Source organism: Tympanuchus pallidicinctus, unplaced genomic scaffold (genome assembly GCF_026119805.1).
Source record: "Tympanuchus pallidicinctus isolate F22 unplaced genomic scaffold, pur_lepc_1.0 scaffold3, whole genome shotgun sequence".
Classification (NCBI taxonomy): domain Eukaryota; kingdom Metazoa; phylum Chordata; class Aves; order Galliformes; family Phasianidae; genus Tympanuchus; species Tympanuchus pallidicinctus.
Genome location: NW_026294747.1, coordinates 95,330,429 through 95,346,132, shown reverse-complemented (window position 1 = coordinate 95,346,132; position 15,704 = coordinate 95,330,429). Strand labels below are relative to the sequence as shown.

The window sequence follows — 15,704 nt, the reverse complement described above, 5'->3', positions numbered from 1 at the left end:
CTTCTGTTTGCTAACTGTTTATTTGCTTGTGGCTTTATGCTTATTGCTGCCATAGTGATGGCGAAAGCCAGGCCTCTGATCAGCTGATGGATGATTTAATGATATATACTCAGTGGAAGAGTTCAGAAGAAACACTAACATGCATTTCATTGACTTCAGTTTCTCCCTTTGCTCACACTTATAGCCAGATACACCCTACTATTACGTACAACATCAGTGTCATTAATTTGCATATGTGTTTTTGTAACACTGCTGTGGCATTACTGATTTTTATCTGAACTTAAAATGACAGTTTCTGTGGCTACTTAAGCCAGTTAAAGTATTAATAATAAATTATGTCTGTAGCAGAAGAGACAACTGTATCCAACTTATGCCCCTGTATATATATTCTCTGGAATTTCATCCATAAATCCATCAAAGTATTTATTAATAATTTTACCTGCTTATTGACTCCAATGAGTAACTGCAAATGTTTCAAAACAAATCCCTACATCAAGATGGTATTATATTTAACACAGCTGTGATGATTTAAAGCACATGAATTTTACCTTAACAAGACATATGTTGGCTCATCTTCAGTTAACCCACACTTGTTTGCTTCTCTTGTGTATGTGCCTATTCATCTGAATATTCAGAAGTATTTCATTGAAAGTGAAAAACACAAAATGCCTATTTCTAACAATTTTAGCAGCAGGAGCTAAAATGATAATCTGTAACTCCAAAGGTGGCTGAAGCACAACAGCCCAGCAAGCCATTCACTAAGCATTCTGTACTTCTATCCAAAGGACAGGAACAAAGAGGACACTTTGCAGTATTATATTTGCTACTCTTCATAACAGACATTATGTTCACATCTACTCTTCTGACCAAGTTAAGCTACCCTCATGCTTTTACATCATCACCACACAGTTGCCTGATGCAGGGGCTGACTATGAAGCAGCTGAAGCCATGGCTGGATATCCTAGCTGGGTTTCTGAAGGCCTCCCAGCTGCCTACAACAAGAACTTACTGTGGGACACCAGAGAATGGCTGCCCTTCTGCCCTGGCAGTTCCTTGCATGATCAATGTGCATGACTGAAAGTGACTTCACAAAACCAAACACAGTGAGTGTGATTGTTTGATGAGGCAAAGCCATTTAAGTTGCTCCTTTGATGAAGTCAGTCAGAATTTTAAACTTATTTTCTACCAAGGACTGGATTATCAATTTGTTTTACAAAGACCTAATAAAAATATTACAGTTCCTCTTATTTGAAGACTTTGATCATGGAATCAACCAAAGCAAGCAACTAATATCACATAGGATATTCCAGATCCAACTGCTAGCTTAGAAGGGAAAAAACAACCTCCTGCCTTAAAAGCCCATTAGTTAGCCCTCTAATACAATGTGTTGGATAAGAACATGTAGCACCACACCCAGAAACAAAATCCAACGAGAAGTGCCTAGAATGCTCCCAGAACCACAGCTCTGACTCTTCTAACGTCACGTATACACGTAATGCAACTCTGTCCACGTGCCTCACTGACGTTAGGTCAAACCTGAGCTGAGATAGCACTTTTTAATCCTCCCACTCCAGTCACTGTAACAGTTGTTTTGCCACAGGAATGCACCTACTTGTGATAAACTAACCCAGACAAAATGTGGCATCAATCAAAAACATGAATTTGCTTACAGTAAAGGGTATGCGAGCAAGAAAGATTCACTTACCAGGCAAGACTAGATGATCTTGGAGGTCTTTTTTCCAACTTGGTGATTCTACGATTCTAGGAGACATAAATAGTAGCAGACAATAAAGAAGAGGTAGACTGTATGGAAGTTATTATGCCAAGAGAGAAATACAAATGTTTTAAGATAAGCAATGTAGAAATAAGCACAATTTGTTAATCTCTTCTTTGCTTAAACTATTATCAGAAAATAGAACATAGGTGTTTAGAAACAAAACTTGGAGCGTTTGAGAGCTGTAATAACATTTGCCACTGCCACAAAAAGCAGTAGTGAAAATAAAGTGATAAGAAGTTATTTTATCTTGATAAGCACGCTTAGGAAAAGGAGCTAGTTACAAGGAATGACTTCTGGATGGCAAAAAAGAAAGAAACCAAGCACAGTTCATTTAATCATAGTACATTCATGTCAAGCACATGGTTGAGTAATGGCTAAAAGACCTTATCAGCATTGCTAGAAACCACTAATGGCTAGCTGGCCAAATGCAAAACATGTTAGCCGTAAGTGAGGCAAAGTTTATTGGGAAAATTATTATTTTGGTTGGACCAAGCACTGTTTGGCTAGAAAAACTAGTCCAATGTAATTATTAATCAACTAGATAATTTTAGAGACCTGCATTTACATTTGAGAAGATCTGTAAAGTACACTTATTTTTCTGACTGGAAAAGTAAAGGAATTCCATGCTGTTGAAATTGATTGCTGTCCTGGAAATACTGTCCTTCATTAAATTCTCCCTATTTTCCTTCAAGGAATTCTCAAATATGCTGCTGGACAAATACTTAGAAGTGAAATGGAGGTCGACAGTAATAGAAATGAGCCTTCTCAGTTTATTTCAGAGATCTGCCAGTAGTCTGACAATATCACTTCCTTAGTGAGAATGGTCCAGACAAAAGTAAACAAATCTAAGTAGAAATATACCTTTTAAAACATAATTATTGCTTTTGAAGTAATCGTGAAGTAATTTTCACCTATTATCAAAGGTATACATGAATGTCAGTAAAGGATAAACCTTTCAAATTGAGTTACAAGCAGAACAGAAAATTTGAAGATTGTTTTCTTATCTCTGCAGTCTATTTTCATTATGTACCAAACAGTTAAGAGAGGACTGTTGTTCAGTGGTGCAATTAGCGTTTATATAGTCAACAGCTGTTAGAAAGTAAAACATTTAGAAAACCTAGTCAGGAAAATAGATGCGGCCTGCAGCTAGAATTTCCAAACTGCAGTTGTTTAGAGGAGTTCTCAGTCAGGTCTACTTACAATTTGCTTTCTGAAGGACTTGTTAAACAAAGACTATATTGGTTGCTTCCAATTGCTTTTTTTTTTTTTTTTTTTCCCCTTTCAATTATAGAGGCATTTTCATCTGGACAATGCAGCGTCAGAGCTAGAAAATGCTTTTTTCAAGCTAAGAGCAGAGATTGGTTAACGCTTTACTAAAAAGCACATCTGCTGGGTGTTACTGTTCAAAGACAAAAACTTAGAATATGCTTGATAGACGTGACTTGGACTATTCAAAGACACCTGATACAACAACTTAATTTTCTAAGCAGAAGGAATCTTAATGAGGAAGTCTAGGAGTTGAGTCGGAAGGGACCTTTAAAGGTCATCTAGTCTAACTCCCTTGCAACAAACAGGGACATGTACAGCTATGTCAGGTTGCTCAGAGCCCCATCCGGTCTGACCTTGAATATCTCTATGGACCACTCCTCCACCACACCTTGGGGCAACCTGTTTCAGTGCTTCACTGACCCTATCACAAGAAATGTTTCTTTCTTATATCCAATCTAAATCTCTTAGTCTGAAATAACTTCTGCCTATCCTATTTCAAAAGCAAAAAACTCTGCTAAAGAGTCTGTCCCCTTCGTTCTTACAGCCCCCCCTTCAGATATTGAAAGGGAGCAACTTTTCAAATCTACCTGGAGGAGCCCCGGCTCTTTCAGCCTGCCCTTGTAGGAGAGATGTCACATCACTTGTATCATTTCAGTGGCCCTCCTCTGGACGTACTCCAACAGGTCTGTGTCTTTCCTGTACTGAGGACTCCATATCTGGACACAGTTTTCCAGGTGAAGTCTCACCAGCACAGAGCAGAGGGGCAGGATCACCTCCCTTGATCTGATGCCATGAGAAGCATACTGTAGAAAATATAATTCCTGTATTTTTCCCAAGATATATAGCACTGAAACAACTGAAAGTGAAGCTTGATACACCTGAAGAAGATTAGAGTAGATATTGATTCAATTTTACTTGAATGGAGTCTCTAACATACAGCTAGGACTTCATATCTGGCATTTTCATAGAGATTGTCTTTTAAGATCCACATTTGCCTGATTTGTACCAAGTGCACAATAATAAAGCTAGAGGGGAAAATACTATAACATGGAAAATATCTTCTCAATTAAGCATTCGCAAGATTAAGCAATAGCAGTTCAAAAGAATTCAAGTATAAAGAGACTTCCCATACTGCCAAACATCACGTTTCATGGTCAGCTACCTGTCGAATACCTCCTCGTTAAAAAGCTCACTCTTGCTCTCATGCTCCTTTGCAGAAATCTTGAGAGAAGAAATAATTCTGCTGCTACAAACCTTAGTGTGTTGAATGTAACTTCCTCAGGCCTTGCTGCTTGCAGTGGTAATGGAGTCTGCTTTGGGCACAGCCAGAATAAGCATGCTTTTAGCTTGCTGTAAGCTTCCCTTTATAGAGCTCAGCAACCAGCTGGTTTCTATTAGCTCAGCAGGTGGCACCTGAGGGGAGAGAAAATAATCAGTTTAACACCACCACCAACCTGGTGGTACAGGCTGGGAAGTGACTTGTGCCTCTGGCTACTTCTGCTGGTAAACTGGGCTGTCCAAGGGCTTGAGAGAATATGCACAATCACCACCTTTCTCCACCTGCCCACTTTACACTGGCTGCACCTCAGGTCAACAGGTCACTGGCAAAGTCATGCCAGACTAGCTTGGCAATGCCTCATGTATATTAAAATATTCTTGTAAAGAGCAACATCTATTGTGGTGCGTGCTGCTAAGACAAATGTCCAACCCTACTTGCCAGACCATGCAAATATCACAGGGAGAAAAAAGGCTCCTGGATCACCCTAAGCCTCTAGTGTTCTCAGCACCTTGGAAAAATCATCAAATTAGAAAAGTGATAGGGGTTTGGTACCTCCTGTGCAGGACCAAAGTGGCCTTTAACAAGGAAAAATCTGCAGTAGATTGTGTTTGGAAAGCGTGGTTTAAAAGAAAATGTAAAAAGGCCTATAAAATTCAAAAGCAAAACCATGAATAAATCACTTACCAAACACCAGTGGAATGTGAACTTGCAAGAGGCTATCTGAGTGGAGGTGGAAGAAAGCATTGCTTTGAACATTTTTGTTCAGTGGGATGCTGCAAAAATGGCCAATAAGATCAATTTTTGGTATCTGTCTTCTCACCCTTTAGAGGAAGCAATGTTCACTGCCTGATGTGATGTTTCAAACGGAAATGAAAATGCATACCTGACTGTGTGTGCGAAGATACTGTACAAGTTTGGAGAAAAGAGACAACGTTGAGCATAGAGGGAAAAAAAATATCTTATTGGAGCTGTAAGAGCTCTGGATATGCGTATTAAAAAGGGAAGGAATGAACCATAAAATCACAGAATCACCAAGTTGGAGACCTCCAAGGTCATGCAGTCCAACTATCCACCTACCACCACTGTTTCCCATTAACCACATCCCTCATTACAACATCTAAATGTTTCTTGAACACCTCCTGGGACAGTGACTCCGCCACCTTCCTGGGCAGCCCATTCCAGTGCCTGACTGAACAAACATGGTCTAAATCTGAAAACCAAACTGTAACCTCAGAGATAGACTCTCCATTCTAAGGTCAGAACAGGAAAATAGCTAAAAAAATGAGCCAAAGACCTGAAAAAAAAACAATCACACCAATACAAAATATCTGAGGCTATGTCAAGCCCTGGCAAGTAGATGAAGATATGAAAACAGTAAAGACCGATGAAGGAGAGGAAGAGGAAAGATCCTTGTGTCAGGAGAACACAAGGATCAGATAAAGCGCGTGCCCAGGGGAGAGCAATTCAACATGCACGAGGACTTCAAGTGGTCCGAGCAATCCTTAAGATGAAAACATGCATAATGGCTTTAGGTTATCCTTCTCTCTCTCCAGAATTTGGTAAATACAAATGGCAATACAAGCCAGCCTTGGGCAGCAGCTACAGAGCCAAGGCATCTGTTGGTGTCCTGCAGCTGTGGCTGGGACCTGTCTGCTGAGCATGCTCAGAGGGCACATGGAGACCATGTGGGTACTGGCGTAGAATCCCTGTCAATTTCATTTTGAATTTTGAAGTTCTATTCAAACAATCAGTAGTGACATTGTGGCATTGTTCAGTGTTAATTACACTTCGTCACATTTCTCTCTATGCTGATCTGATCTGCCTCTGGCCTTGGTTTCAGATAGCTGAATGCACCTACACATTCCATTATTCCCACCCATTTGTTCTCAAACACGAGATGATGGCAGTGTTTTCTGCTTCAGAACAAAGCCAGCTACCTACCCCATTTTTTCTTTTCTTGTTTTTTTGTTTTTTCTTTACTATAAAAAGAAGTGCTAATAAGAGTTTTAATTGGGTGATATCATGACAAGATAGGTGTCCAGGAGAGGACAAGAGGCCAGACAAACAAGTCAGGTTTCAGCATCCCTTTAATAAGGCAGCAAATGCAGTGCTGCATGTCTACTCAACTGGCGCAGCAAGCCAAACCTAGGAACGCCTTCAGGACTACTTTTGCATTCCCCTGCTTTTACTAAGGAAGACGTAACTCCTTTTTTTTATTCTTACCTTCAGGAAGAGACTTAGAAGACGTTTGACTTCCATTGGTGAGTTCCTGTAGGTTCATGAGGTTTGTAACAGTCAGCTCTGAGATGGGAGGAATCATGGGGTATAGCTGTTGCAGATAAAACACTTTCCTACTGCTCACGGTGAACATTTGGCACATTTATTTGTAAGGGAGATACTTTTCTGTGCTGGCCAGTTAACCTTCTTCCTACATCTTACCCACCTGTACACCCTGTCTCTTGGACATTTTCTTTAGCAAAGGGATGCTCCTGCATCTGGGTCAGAGGCCAAGTGCCAAAGTTTTGTAAGTGAGAGGATGTTCCTGGTACACACCAGTCCTCTCTGAAGAATGGAGACCATCGGCACTGGCAAAAATTTACCTTGTAACAAATTAGAATTTCTCTTCTGCTTTTGTAGAAAGCCAAAAGAAATAAAAGTACAGATGTTACTGAACCCTGACTTTGCCCTTTATCTGAACCTGTGATTCATGACGAGGTGCTTGATCAGACCATGGCAGCTATGGGACAGAGCATTTGCACTGCAGTTGTTCAAAATGACTTCCTCATCTGTAATGGTTGGTTCATTATGGTGTTAATGTTGGTTGCGCACCTATACAGCATGAACCATAGCTTTTGTGACAGATGTGCTGATAAACAAATGCAGGGAATTATTTACCTGCTGAGAAACGCAACCTGGCTATGATTCTCAGTGTGTTTGGGTTCATGTCAGAGCTTCTGAAAGGTTCAGCCATTTTTTGGGTCATTCCATAATTCCTTCAGCAAATAGCTGGGGTGGCTATCGGGGGCTGCCTGAAAATCATGTGGAACTTTATTAAGGGTGCAGACAGATCACTACATCCCAATCTGCCTATGAGCAAACTAAACAGGACATAAAAAACCACTGGACGTGACACAAGCAATTGCCAAGTATGATAGATACCAGTGTGCAACAACAACAAAAACACAGGTATCGTGCCGTGAGGAATGCTGGATTCCACAGATGGCTATAAAGTGAGTTACGTGAGGGATAACCAGACTTCAAAGACAATTGGAAGGGGGTGTTATGGACCTTTTTGGGAGTGGAATCATGTAAGGCCTGTTGCGCCTGTGTAACCATATCAGCTATGTCACATCAAGTCAAGATTACCTACGTTTCGTTATTAAATACAGAATTTGGGTATGGGTGTAACCAAACTTGAATTGAGGGGGTAAAGTAATTTGGGACAACTTGTTTATTTGGGAGGAGGCTGGGGTTGAGAAAGGGAGGACCAGGACATGGGAAAAGAGGTAACAGATGTAAATGATACAATCCCAGCTGTTTATCCCTTTATCCCTTACAGCCTGGAGCAGGACAATGAGCCAAACCTGTTGTTCTGACGATACCACACATTTCCACAACCAAGAGGCCTGGGGTGCATTCCCTGGCCAGCAAGAGAACGCCCATGATGGACAAATCAAACACCTCAGCATCATTGTGTTTGTATCTGTTCCAAGCCTGACAGCATCAGCATCTCCATATCAGGCTATCGTCATCCTACCAGCATTCATGATTCAAGTGTTAGTTACCTACTTCATAACAGGTGATTGCCCTGCTTCAAAATGCTACGTGTATTTTCCTGACTCACCTTGGAATGTTTCTTGGTTTTCAGCCAAGGCATAATGGGGAGAGCAATCAGCCTTTAGAGAGGGCCACTGGGATGCAAGTATTCCTCTGTGGATTCTAGATATAGATAGAAGTGCACTGAGAAGCTCAGATAGTTTTTATTTCTTTCTCTTTAGATCAGTATTAGCAACGCAAGATGACCTAAACTACAGCAAACCCTGAGATAAAGAGCTTGCCAGACTACAAGAGGAAAAGCAATACACATTGATTACTGAACCCTGGATCATGCCCACCCCTCAAAGCACTCCATGTTTGGAAAGTTGATGCTCATTGCCTCATATTCCAAATAAGCATTAGATGGCAGGGCAGGACTGTTCTCCCTCACATATATTGTTTGTAAATGAGAGCCCAGGATTGTGGTTCAGTGGGAGATCCCTCACATAGGGGTTTCTTCCTGTACTCTTCATGATGCCCATGTGCCTTAACAAACCCAAGAGAACTTGCTCCCAGAGCAGCTCTGGGCAGCTTCTCTGCTCATCTGAGGCACAGCAGGAGGTGAAGCCTGCACCACCTCTTCCCCACCTGTCCCTTGTCTCCCCTTGACCTCTATGATGTGCAATGGTGGCCACTTGGGTGTCGACTCTGTTCAGCATTATTTCATATCAAGATAGGAAATGGATGATGGTAGGAACTGGAATTCTGGAGATGCAAAGTAAATTCTCACCTTAGCCAGGCTTTCTTTGCTGGATCTTGGGTATGTTTTCAGATAAACTGCCTGAAAAAAGGAAGTAACATATCCCTGTCTTCCTGGAGCACTGATAATGTAGAAATAGCATAATACTGAGAGCCCTATTTACACCTTTAAGAGCAATGTAGGACAGACCAATCTCTTCTATATGTGTCAAATTGAATATCACTCCTTGGATATAACACTGTTAGCAAAGCTTTCTGTAGTCCTCTGAATCAGATTTTCTACTTTGAAAGAATTCCTCTATATGGTGGCTTAAAGCTAGTTCTTTTTATCAGGCTTTTCTAGGCGTCCTGACAGGGCAATTAACAGCAGCATGCACAGCATTTGCATGGCTTCTGTTAAGAAAGGATCATCACAATGGCACATAGTCATCAAAGTGTTAACAGAATTAATTGAGCAGAATTCAATTAAGAATTAAGAGTCTCTGGGAGGTCGGGACTTCTCCTTCTGGCAAGCACAGGTGTTGTGAGCACCTGTGAGGTGCTCACAGGAGCAGTGAGGACTGCTCTTCTGACACAGAAACAGAAGCAGTGAAATGGAAAAGGCCACTGCTGTCCAGGCAGAGTTATCTGGTCTGTGTGCTCCAGCCACTTTGCCATGTCTGCAGCAGACAAGCACAACCTGACCTCTGCAGTTCACCCATCCCAGTGTGCCCCTGCGTTAATGGCATGTCTTGTAGCCAGAAGGGAGCCACGTGGAACAGGTTTTCTCCTGTCTCTGCTACATTTGGTGCTTTGCTTCCACAGATCAAGTTACAGAAAGGCTCCTTGAGGTGCCTGCAGTCATGCTCTGTGTGTGTTTACCTCTCTGCTTTTGCAGAAGTTGATATTTCTCCTCCCCTCCCATCAACAACTTCTGAATCTGGGTGTTTTTTAGAGAATGAGAGATCTCCTGAGTGCCCATCAAAAGGCCTCAAGATAGCAGGGAGGCCTTGTTCCCCTCTGTTGTGTAAGCAGAGCTTAGTGCTTCTCCAACAGAAAGGCTTCATGTGGGAGGGAGAGAAGCAAGAGAGTGAGCGAATGCCCACATTGCAGAAATGTGAAGAGTGCATGAAATCACAGCTAACTCCTGTCAACGCTTTTGCAGCCTTTGATTACAAGTGGGTGATCTGAGACAGCCAGCATGGCTTCACCAAGGGAGGGCTGTGTCTGACCAATCCGAGTGCCGGCATTGGTGAACAAAGGGAAGACAATCGATGGCATCCTCTTGGAATTCTGCCTTTGACATGGTCCCACATCGCATCTTTATCTCTGAATTGGAGAAATATGGATTCGAAACACAGACTATTCATTGGAAAAGGAGTTGGTTGTATGTTGCAGCCAGAAGGTTGTGGTCAGTGGCTCTATGTCCAGGTGTCAACAAGCGGTATCCCTCAGGGATCTGTCTTGGGACCAGTGCTCTTTAACATCTTAATCAGTGACACAGATGACAGGATTGAGTGCACCCTCAGCATGTTTTCTGATGACACAAAGCTGAGCGATGCGGTTGACACAGCAGAAGGAAAGGATGACATCCAGAGGGACCCTGATAAACTTGAATGGTGGACCCTTGTGAACCTAATAGGGTTCAACAAAGCACGGTCCGAGTTTTGGCACCTGGGTCAAGGTAATTCCAGATATATATACAAATGGGCAGAACTCCTTGAAAGTAGGTCTGCTGAGAAGGACTTAGGGGTCCCGATTGATGAAAAACTTAACATGAGTCAGCAGCATGTACTTGCAGACCAGAAGGCCAATGGTATCCTGGGTTCCATCAGAAGAGGGGTGGCCAGCAGAATGAGGGAGGTGATTGCCTCCCTCCATTCTGTGTGTGAGGCACCATCTGGAGTACTGCATCCAGCTCTACGGCCCTCAACACAAGCAAGATGTGGAGCTTTTAGAGAGCATCCAGAGGAGGGCCACAAAGATGACCAAAGGACTGGAGCACCTCTCCTGTCAAGACAGACCAGACAAGCCAGGAACTGGGCTTGTTCAGCCTGGAAAAGAGAAGGCTGCAGGGAAACCTCATTGTACCCTTCAGTATTTAAAGAGAGTTTATAAACATGAGGCAAATCAACTTTTTATAAGGGCAGATAGTGATAGACAAGGGGAATGGTTTAAAACTAAAGGAGGGGAGATTTAGATTAGATATTGGGGAAAGTTTTTTACTGAGAGAGTGAAGAGGTGCTGGAACAGGTTGCCCAGAGAGGTTGTGGATGCCCCATTCCTAAAGGTGTTTAAGGCCAGGTTGGATGGGACCCTGGGCAATCTGATCCAACACTTGATCTGGTGGTTGGCAACCCTGCCTATGGCGGAGGGCTGGAACTTGATGATCTCTGAGGTCCGTTACAACCCAAGTCATGATTACAACCCCATGATTCTATTACTCTTTTTATCAAAAAGGAAATATATTCCTTAGCAGAAAGGAAGAGGAAGTTAATGAGTTAAGATTTTAAGTCTCTAGGCCCCACATTAAATGTTATTTACCTTCTCTCTTGATAAGGATGATGTGAGTTGTTTGCACGACTTCAGGGTGCCACACTCCAGTGCTACAGGGAACATTTTGAAGAATAGGGCTTTCTGGAGGAGCTCCACCTCCGAAGTTCCAGCTACTGCCATGGAGAGATGCTAAGGGGCAGGTGCCTCATGGGCCCATGCAGCTGTGTCATGGGTTTGAGTGATGTGTGGCATTCCAGTGGTATCCTTTGGAGTCTGAAGAGAGATCTGGATGCTTTTGAACTGTACATAAATAGTATTTCTGTGCAGTTTTGTGGTTTCAGAAGGTTCAGAGAGAAGAGTTTACCTTTGAAGAGCTTTAAAACCAAGCCATCAGGTGTGTATTTTTTGTTCCTTTGCCCCAGCTCTTCAGATATGCTGCTGATAGGTGAGGAAACCAAGGGCATCATTCAGCAAGCTTTGTTGACATTAACAGCCTCAACAGTAAAGTTTTCTCTTCTCTGGGGATTTATGATCTCTGTAGGCAAGGACTGGATAAAAAAGGGACTACAACAAAGTGATCGTGTGGGAAAGTTTAGCTGTTTCTCCCATCCACCATTTTCTGGCTTCATCTCACTTCACTGTTAACTTTTATGTTTATGTTTGGCATCTTTCTGAAGTGTTTCTCATCACTATGGAAGCACAAGTCATGTTAATTAATGAGAGTAGCAGCCAAAAAATGGAGCTAGCACTTTACCATTGTCATGGGCTCTTGAAAAACTTGTCCTCGATGTTGTTTTGGCTGAACATAAATTATGATCATAATCACTACTAGATTTGATTGACTAGATCTTTCTATTACACTGATGAAAACAGTATGACAGAAATTCGTAACCTTATACAACCCTATTGCCACATCCACAGATTGCTAAATAGCCGAGCATCCTCTCCCTGACTAGGCTATCCACCTCTGAGGGCGCTGAAATGTCTGAGGAAGTCCACAGTGGCTCTAGGGTGATGAAGAAAAACCCTTCCTGTTGATGTAAAATCTCTGTCAGGCACAGAATGAGGATATGAGGCCGTGAATCACTGCAGCACAACTGGAGAACCCATACTTGATGAACCTTCAGTGATTTCATTTGATGACTATGAATTTAAACGATCCCCTTGCTAACCTCAGATAACAACTCCTGCTGTTCAATTTGGGATGCTGTTCCCCAGCCACATGCCAGCAGCAGAGACAAGTCTTCTTCAGCCCTGTGCAGACATCACTGCAGCTGTAGATGCTGCAGCAGAGTTGGGGGCTGGCAGTGCTCCCATGGAGGCTGCCCACTGTACCATTATATTCTTTAGCCCAACAATGCATTGCTGACAGCCCCTTTATATATTAGCTAGTACTTTCTCAGCCTCATTGTAGATGCAGCCTTGCTCACACTTGCGTATGCTGTATTGCCACTAAAACCATTACTAAATGTCAGACCCTGGGGACACACTGGAGTCACAGAACATCTGAATCATAGAATAGAATCATAGAATATCCCGAGTTGGAAGGGACCCTCAGGGATCATCGAGTGCAACTCCTGCTTCACATGGGACCACACAAAAATCCAACCACATGACTGAGAGCACTGTCCAAACACTGCTTGAACTCTGCAAAGCTCAGTGCTGTGCCCACTGCCCCAGGCAGCCCGCTCCATGCTCACCACCCTCTGGTGCAGAACCTTTCCCTGACCCCAGCTGCCCCTCCTCTGCCACAGCTCCATGCCGTTCCCTCGGGCCCTGCCCATGTCACACAGAGCAGAGCTCAGCGCTGCCCTCCGCTTCCTGTGAGGAAGGCCTTCCTGGCTGACTGGAAGGGCATTCCTACCTGCTGCTACTGCTCAACTCAGCGCTGAATCAGGTTTATAAGTAAACAAGGAAGAAAGTAAACTGGGTTTCCCAAGCAGCAGAAGATCAAGCCTGAAGGTTTTAAATGCAAACCTTGTCCTGCAGAACCACTTAGAAATGTTCTTTAGAAGTTGGCCATCACTCAGAATTGCTGTCTTGGCAGGAGCTCCCTGCAGCAGAACTGGGTTCTCGCCACCCACCTGAACGGATAACCCTGGAGTTGCCTACTACAGCAGTCTGGTGTGAACAGCTGGAGAAACCTGAATGTTTGATTTAACTAAACCAGACTAAAGCTGTAGCTGAAGCAGTCAGCCCGATGGCTGTACAGAGCTGTCAGCCATGGGCTGTCCTTCTCCCAGGACACTTATTCCAGGCCTTGACCCTTCTCCTCTCCTCATTTGTCTTTAACAAAACACTGCTGGCTGCTTACTGGGCTTCCCAGACACACTAAGTACAAATGAGAGCTGCCTACTCCAGTGGCCTGAAGCTATTCTACACAGGTGGACAGGTAGTTGGCTTCATTAAGGCCAGAAATGCACCCCACAGGCCCATCCCACGTGCCCCAGTGCCAGCTGTGTGCAAGCAGTGGCTCAGAGCTCCCTCCTCCCCATGCCTCCACCAGGCAAGGGGTGGTTGGGTGTTGCCACACAGCCGGAGGCCGTTCCCAGCTGAGCCTGGCATCAGGCTGAGACATTAGTGCAGCTGGGTGCCTTGGATTGGCCTTAATTATATTTTCGTTTTATTGTTTTCGAGCTGTGCTCTGCCAATGCTGTTGGTATGTCTCTGTACTGCACATCTGCTTTTCTTGCAGTCTGGGCTAATTGCTCCACATCGCACTGTTTGTCTTTTTTTTTTTTTTTTATCGGCTCTGTTACCTTTTTTCTTTTCCCCTTTCGATGCCTCAGTGGGCATCGCAGCCATTTGCCTGGACGTTCCCATAAATCCGCTGCTCCGCTCCCCATCCCGCAGCCCAGCCCAGTCCTCCCTGCCGCCGTCTCCGCACCGCGGCGGCTGCCGGCCGTGCCCTCAGCCGGCTCGATCCCGATGCCCGAGTGCCCCCTGCCCGCCGCGCTGGCAATGACAAGGCCCTCGTTGGAGCCCCGCTGCTGACAGATAGAGCCTAGCCGTGACCCTGGGCTGAGCCGACACAGGAGCTTGTGGAAACAAAGCACGGTTACACAGCTTATTTCATCCGCCTCCAGGGACCCCAGTGCGTATGTGCCACTTGTCAGGAGGTTCTCTTTCCCGGAGTGTTGTGCAGATAAGCAGTCACCCACCTGGATGTCAGTGCTTGGACTTGGACTCCTTCCCAAGGCTTCTGCACCGCGTTTGGACCACAAGTGGGAGGGAGAAGAGGGCCGAGGGGATCCTGAGTTTGTGCTCCAGTCCTCCCTGTTGTGGGACTGCACGAGGAAGGAGCCAGCTCCTGGTTTGCCGGGGGCTGCCCTCAGGGTGTGTCAGCAGCTCAGACTGTGCCTGGCATGAAGGGGGGTAATCATTGCAGTCACCCTTTATAAACCATCACTGTGAATACCTCCATTAAAGTGAACAAAAAACAAAGCAGCATTTGTTTTAGCAAAAGCCACCCAAAGTTCCTCCTCCAGCCAAAAGTAAAGGCTGTCACATTTGTGCCATCTGGGCACACCCATGCAGCCTGCTCCAGGCACCCAGGGCAGGCAGGCACAGTTCATTTCCATTGCCATAGGCATACGCAGAGATGCAGAGGCTCAGCCCTCTGCCATTAAACCAGAAGTGCTCAGATGTGTGCATGCCAGCAGCAGATTTCCACTGCCCTGTGAAGGCCCGATATGGCAGAGCAGCAGCTGCACAAGCAGTGCTTCATTGGATTGGACAGACCCATTTGTTCCTGATAACCATGCAGGCTCACCAATGCCAGCTCTGTTTCTCTCTCTCTCAGTGCTGACACTGCTGTGTCATTGAGTCAAAGAATCATATAAGCTGAACTGGAAGGGGCCCATAAAAGGGTCACTGAGTCCAACTTCTGCTCCACACAGGACCACACAAAGATGAGACCATATGTATGAGAGCACTGTCCAAACACCCCCTGAACTCTGCAAAGCTCAGTGCTGTGCCCACTGCCCCAGGCAGCCCGCTCCATGCTCACCACCCTTTGCTGCAGAACCTTTCCCTGACCCCCAGCTGCCCCTCCCCTGCCACAGCTCCATGCCGTTCCCTCGGGCCCTGCCCCTGTTACAGAGAGCAGAGCTCAGCGCTGCCCCTTTGCTCCCTGTGAGGATCTGCAGCTGCCGTGAGGCCTCCCCTCAGCTCCTCTGCTCTTGGCTGAGTAAACCCAAGGAGCTCAGCTGCTCCTTGTACACCTTGCCCTCCAGACCCTCCTCTGGACACAATGTCTTTGATCAACATTTCTGCCCCCTGAGGGCAGCTCCCCTCAGGCTACTTCCAACCCGCCCTCTGCCAGCAGTGGCAGCCCCAGGCTGGGCAGTGCTCTCCCCTTTCCTCCCCACTCCACGCCTCAACTATAAA

The 15,704-nt window shown here is 44.7% G+C and overlaps 1 long non-coding RNA gene across 1 annotated transcript; it reads right to left on the bottom strand.

The window, feature by feature from the left end:
• Positions 1–437: 437 nt before the first annotated feature.
• LOC128085201 (uncharacterized) lies at positions 438–4,451 on the bottom strand. Its single transcript, XR_008208840.1, has 3 exons — positions 4,301–4,451; positions 1,706–1,761; positions 438–623 (listed from the first exon to the last, which is right to left on the bottom strand). It is a non-coding gene; the product is annotated as an uncharacterized LOC128085201 (long non-coding RNA).
• Between the last annotated feature and the right edge of the window lie 11,253 nt (positions 4,452–15,704).